Genomic DNA, 6939 nt, shown 5'->3' with positions numbered 1-6939 from the left:
GTTTTACATGTTTGATTTGTAATAATAAGGGGTCCACCATCCTCGCGTACACACAAGGATTTAAGACATTTCCAACGTTAGATTCGACTTCTTATAACGGTGAAATGAGGAGAGAGAAAATTTGTTTGCACGAACATAAATATATACAAGCTTAGTTAAATTCACAGTCTGAATTTTCGTATGCCAATTTAAATCTCACTGGTACTTACAACTGCATTTATAGCTGCAATCATGCATAATTAAGGATTATTTATGTATTTAACATCATAACGTTTTTTAATCATCAACAATGGACACTACACATTATACGCTAGCATGAAAAAAAAAAAAAACCAGTAAGCGATCTCAACTATCCTTTCATTTGCTTCATGTGCTTTAAAACTTATTGACTCTTTTTATTGAATTATTATTTATGTGTATTGAATTCTTTTTCAATGGTCAATTTGCGTTTAAAAAATTCAATTATCTGGGTTTAGTTATTGAATAAGACTCTTGGAGATGTTATACACTCACCCTCACTAGTATATTAACATGATTGCAAAGAGGAAAAAGTAAACTAGGATTTTGCTTGTGTATCTTATAAAATAATATGCAAGTTTCATCTGCAACATCGCATGCTTCTTGCTAATATTAGATGAACAATTGTGTTGAACTTTTACTAGGAATTAAAATCCGACTCACAGATTCAATCAATAGCCACCGGTTTGTTTAGTGTGATAATAAAGAGCCATCACATCTTATACTATATCACTAACCTGGAGCTATCTCACTCGTGTGCTTAACCATTCCAATAATAATGAGAAAATCTGATCAGAAATTTTCAAACATTGTTTAATTTCAAATAGTTCAAAAAACAACTAATTTAACGGTAAACAAATAAATGACAATTTTTTTTATGATATGATCGTAACATCAATTGAAGATGATGGAGTGTATAAGTAAAAATTCTGATCAGGGTGATCATAAAAGTAGGGAAAAAAATTGATATCATTAATCGTTTGATAATCTTTATAAGGGTAAAATTGCTTTAACAAAAGATAACTTTTTTATTTAAAAAAAAAATAGTGAAAGATAGTGAGAGCCACCGTCAAATGGGTCTAAAAGAAATTATAGTATCAAATTACCATTATTCTAAAAGATATCTATTGAAATAACAATTTTTTTTCAAATTCGTGGATGTCATAACTATTTAAGTCACATCCTTAACGTGGAGTATCACAAACATAATAATAATAATAATAATAATAATAATAATAATAATAATAATATTCTTATTATTATTGTTATTAAAACATTATATACTGAAATTAAATAAATTTAGAGGGTATAAATTGCGTCATGATTTGTATATGTTTGGTGGATGTTGGTGAGTGATGATCGGTTTGTAATTAGATGTTTAAAGTTGGAAGCATCGGCCAAACGAAATCGTTGGATTAACAGATGGTGGGTCACTCAGTTAGTTCTTTTTTTTTTTCACTCTACTTTTATAACTATCTAAATTTCATATCAATTTACTTTCATAATAAGTAAATCTATAAAGATATATACTTAATTTCATATTCAATCCTGTTATATTTATTTTTCTTTTAAAACAAATAAGTTTCATTTAGACTACTTTAATAAATAAACAAGTAAACATTTATGTTTAATTAAAAATTAATTATCTCTTTTTAAATTATTAAAAAATGATATTCAAATATTTTATGAATACACCATAAATCAGAATTAATTACATTTAAGAGTAAACAATGCAGCCTTTACTCTAAGATTAAAGTTCAAAAGTCAAAACGCTTTAGCTATAGAATTCAACACACTAAGACCAGAATAATATTTTACAAAATTAATAACCGAACGTCAGAATTTAAAGCTAGCATCTAAGATTTCTAATAATAAGAACGGACGCTCTACGACTCTGCTGTAACTTCCACTTCAACTAAGCTTAGCGTCATCCAAATTTTCTTCTTCCAGCATTTCTTCAAGTGACGCACCTCCATCTGCTCACATCCACATGGATGATCATTGCAAGGACAGGACGAACGTACATAGACAATTAGACAACACAAGGAAAACGAAAGGGTAAGCTTATAATATTTAATTCATACATTCAACATATACGTTCAACATTCCAACTCACACATACAACATACAATTTAACACAATGTAACATAGAAATATATATATATATATATATATATATATATATATATATAAGACTGACCGTCCGGACTGTATGAACCGTGTAGCTACAGGCGTCCTTGCACCCGAGTGGTGTAGTAGCCGGGATATACCTAATCAGCTGCCACTCGAGGTTAGTTCGTTCTTACGTCGCCCATGTTAACTTATGGACTAAGGACCTCCTGCCATTCCCACACATGAACTACTCTCCTCTACGTGAAGATGAGTGTCACGGAATATCAGGATGGACCAAGCCAGCATTAGCATGCCCACAGTCATACTTTACCAATCCAATATTCAACATATATGAGACGTTCCTCCCTGGAACGCTCGTTCAAATTCCATAATCGTATAATCATGTAATATAGTGTTCACACGTCTTAATATTTCATATTCATAACATTTTCATTATATGTTCCACTTTCTTAAAAGGACGAACGTTCAACTTTCTGAAGGAAGAGGACGAACGTAAAAAGCCAGATTTAGAAGAACTCAGTCACAATCAGGAAGACTCCAGAGTAATAAGACCATTTTCATAATAATTTAAGTACCAAGAGGTCAGGTTGACTCAACTTGGATGAAGATACATCAAGAAAAATACTTAACTACATTGAGAATCTTTTGTTTAAAAAGGGTCGACTGCCAGTCAATGACCGAACGCGCCTATATACATTTACTAATTATTAGGACGAACGCTATTTACGTTCGTTAAGGAATCAAAGATAAGGACGAGCGTTCGATTTAAGACCGAACATTACGTTAAGACGCACGCTAGGTAGATGACCGAAAACCAATCATGACGAACGCTTGGTTCAAGACCGAGCGCTCTTTAGGACGAACGCTTGGTTCAAGACCGAGCGCTCTTTAGGACGAACGCTTGGTATAAGACCGAGCGCTATTTAGAACGAACGTTCGGTATAAAGACCGAGCGCTATTTAGGACGAACGCTCAGTGTAAGACCGAACGTTACTTAATTCAGTACCATTTAAGGCGTACGACAACTCTATGCTGAGCCGAACGCTCAAACATAGTAATTCAAAATAAGGACGCTCGTTCTCAAATCGAATTCTTCCCAAATGAAAGAATTCTACTCTAAGTTATTTCCAGGGAACACGAACGGTATAAGACCGTACGGTGACGAGCGTAATTTATCATAGGGAGAATTATCATATCCAGATTTTTCAACTTTCTTAACTTTAACATTTTTCATATGATTCATATCTAGTAACTTCATATCCATGCTTAATTTTCATACTATACAGATCTCATCATTTTAATACATCCATCCATACTATAGTCATACACCTTTCATACGTATCCAAATCAACATACATTTCAACCAACAGAAAACATACACAATATCAGCGATCGTTCATAACAACTCAAACAGCATACTTTTCATATATCCAAATCAAATCATACAACATACAAGTATAAATTAAACATATAAGCTTCCCTTACCTGGTCTAGTAGTGAACTTCCAAATGCAAGGGTTTCGCTCGTCTTCTCACAGCTTTCTATCCAAAGAGTTACTCAACAACTTTCACTTAATCTATCATACCAAAATCATAAACAGGTCAGACCTATAACCCCTGCATGCAACCAGAACTTGGTTCGCATGAACTAAATGGACGAACGTTCAGAGACAAGAACTCACCAGCCCAGATCCCCGTTCTGTTCGGACCAGAAAATGCTCAAGTCTCAGGGAACGTTGCTACGGTATCTGAAACGTGATCGAAGGAGAGGCGTGAGATTTACAGTAGAGAGAAGTTGGGAGTTCTAGAGAGAAGGTGGAGAAAAATGGAGAAATCAGTTTTGAGAAAGAAGGTGAGTGTATGCAGAGAATGGGAAGGAGTGTCTCAGAAAATTAAATTCTCTTTTCCAAGTCAAACGGATGTTCACTCACACGCGGACACCTGTCTTCCACTACTGATTTAGAAGGTTCTAATTTGACACATGGCAGACGTGTGGCAGTGTGTGTGCGTTTTGCAGTGCATGCAGAGAGTATGTAAGTGGGTTTTAATTGCCTGAGTAGTCACGTGGACTGCACTGCAGGTAGGTTTTAATGCTTTTAAATTTGATTTGACTTAAGTTGCAGTGTTAATTATCTAGGGTCTCACATATAGTCATTCATGGCCTTATTTACTATTTCGACTTATGACGATAATAACTTCTTTGTCTAGATAAATATATATATATATATATATATATATATATATATATATATATATATATATATATTAATGTTTTTTTTTCTTTTTTGCTGTCTTTTGTATATTTGAACTTTCAAATTTTTTAAATCATTCTAACTGCATATATCTATCAACACGAAACACTATTTTAAAGATGTTTTGAGAGTCTAATTTTGAGAATGAAAGTGCAAGGAAAGTTTTTGAGAAAAAAAAAGCTTTATTTTGGCGAAAATGGAAAAAATAAAAATAAAAACGGATAACGTTTTGGATAAATTAGTTTCCATGTATGACCTTCTCGGAGAAAAAAGAAAAAAAAAAACACATTGAAGACTTTATCTATTACTTCTGCAAGAAGACATAAATATAATAGCCTAAGTATGTCATTTAACTTTTCAAAGAAATAATACTTTTCTTTAACATTTTCGTAAATATAATAAGAAAATAACTTACCAATAATAAATTAAAAAAATACATTGAATTTTATATGAATTTATTCAAATCATAACTACCATTGCCGGTTATAAAATTAATATTCCTCTTTTCTTCCTCTAAAATATATTAATTTTTTTTAAAAGTATCAAATTTTTTATATTTTGAATGATTAAATATGTTTTTTTCTTTAAGAAAATTAGAATGAGACTTTTTTTGAAATTTTTGTTCAATTTAATTTTATAATTTTAGAAAACATGGATTTAACTTTTTAATCCGATTAAGTTTATTTTAATTTAAATGATATTGTTTAAAAATGAAATAAATTTAATAAAATTGGGTTAAAATAATTAAATTCATGTATTTTTTAAATTAAGAAATCAAAATAAATTAAAATTTTGAAAAGAAACTACTTCTAATTTTTATTTAAAATTAACAAAAGTAAAACATATTTAAGAAAAAGGAATTATAAATTTGGTGTTGACACTTTCTTTGACCAATGTTTCCACAGTAACAATTGCTTTTTATTGCTAAAAACAACACTAAAACTATTTTTCATTTTGTTTCTGATCTGTCCATTTTTTTTAAAACATATGTTACTTTTCATTTTTTTTTCTCTTTTTAACAATGTTTATCAAACTTCCAACTTTTTCACCATCCAATATCACGGATAACACTGATTATTTTGTTCCTTCGTGTGGATCTTCTTACAAGTCGTGGTCCAATTTTGGCGACCTTACAATAATAAACCTGGTAACAATTGTCGTGTATAATGTTAGGACTGATAACAAATTTGAAAAAAATCTAAATTAAATAGAGATTAGATTGGATAAATTATAAAATTGATTAAAATGGATTATTAGAATTTAATTTAAATGAAAGCTTAAAATTTTTTATCCATATTTAATTCAATTTATATTTTAATATTTATAAATATATTTTAAAATAGAAATTTTATTTTCACTATATATTATTTTGTTAAAATTTAATAATAAATTATTTTTTACGCTTATCTGGTCTTTCACTAAAACAAGAAGCTGCATCTATCAGTTCTCAACTGATGTCTTCAACCTGCCAAGAAGATTTGAACATAATTTCCAAATTTAATCCTTGTGATGAATGGTAAACTAATAATAGTTTGAGTCAACCAGAGTAAAATATTTTGGTAAGATATGTAAAGATTCAGAAATAAGAGATATAGCCTTTCAGGCACTGTTTAAGTAGCCTTCAAGACCTCTCTATATCATTGAATAATGCCTTTTACTATCACATCTTAATTTTATAATAACATTATTATTGGCATTGTATATTGATTCAATTAAAAACAAAAGATACGGTTAAAAAATGGAATGAGTGGTTAAAAAGAATATAGTGAGATTCTGAAAATTTAAAGAGAAATTTGTCTAACAAAAATAATGAATGCATTTTCGTGCTTTTGTTTAAGAGGAATTTCTCCTTTCCACCATCTTTTTTATTATTAAAAAAAACGTGGATATTTTTCGTAAGAAGGCAGAAAACGCTTTCTTTATATTTATGTTATTCTGAATAAATTTATTCAAACATATTAAAACTCACCATATGAGATTGCCTCGCTAAAAATACTTTTGAAAAAAAAATACCCATCATATTTATTCATTACGTACAATCTTAAAAAGAAATATTTAATATATAGTCGGTTTTGTAAAATAATAGTACTTGTTTTTTCTAATAACAGTATAAAATGGAACGGAAGAAGTATTAATATTGGTGCAGTTTTTATTGTTGATGTAAATTATATTTGTCACATTTCACACATTCAGCTGTGTTTATTCGAGAAGAAATATATTTGAAGAAGAATAAGTGGATGAATTTGAGAAGATTTGAAAGTGAATTAATTGTTATTTATTTGAGTGGATTTAGAGATAAACAATCGTGAATTTAAAAGTAAAGTGCGTGAGAATTAGTGTACGATTTTATTGATGTGACACATAAAAAAATTGTTTAATTGGTATAAATTGAAAATTACCAAAATATTCCTAATTATTATAAAAGATAAAAAACACTAAATCAATACTTTATTTCACAAAATTATAAATTGTGGTAACATGGAATTATGAATTGTGATATGAGTATATATGAAAATTTCTCATCATCTCTGACAAAT

This window comes from Vigna angularis, chromosome 6, assembly GCF_016808095.1.
Source record: "Vigna angularis cultivar LongXiaoDou No.4 chromosome 6, ASM1680809v1, whole genome shotgun sequence".
In the NCBI taxonomy this organism is placed as follows: Eukaryota; Viridiplantae; Streptophyta; class Magnoliopsida; order Fabales; family Fabaceae; genus Vigna; species Vigna angularis.
The sequence above is the reverse complement of the archived record's forward strand: the minus strand, read 5'-3'. Positions refer to the sequence as shown.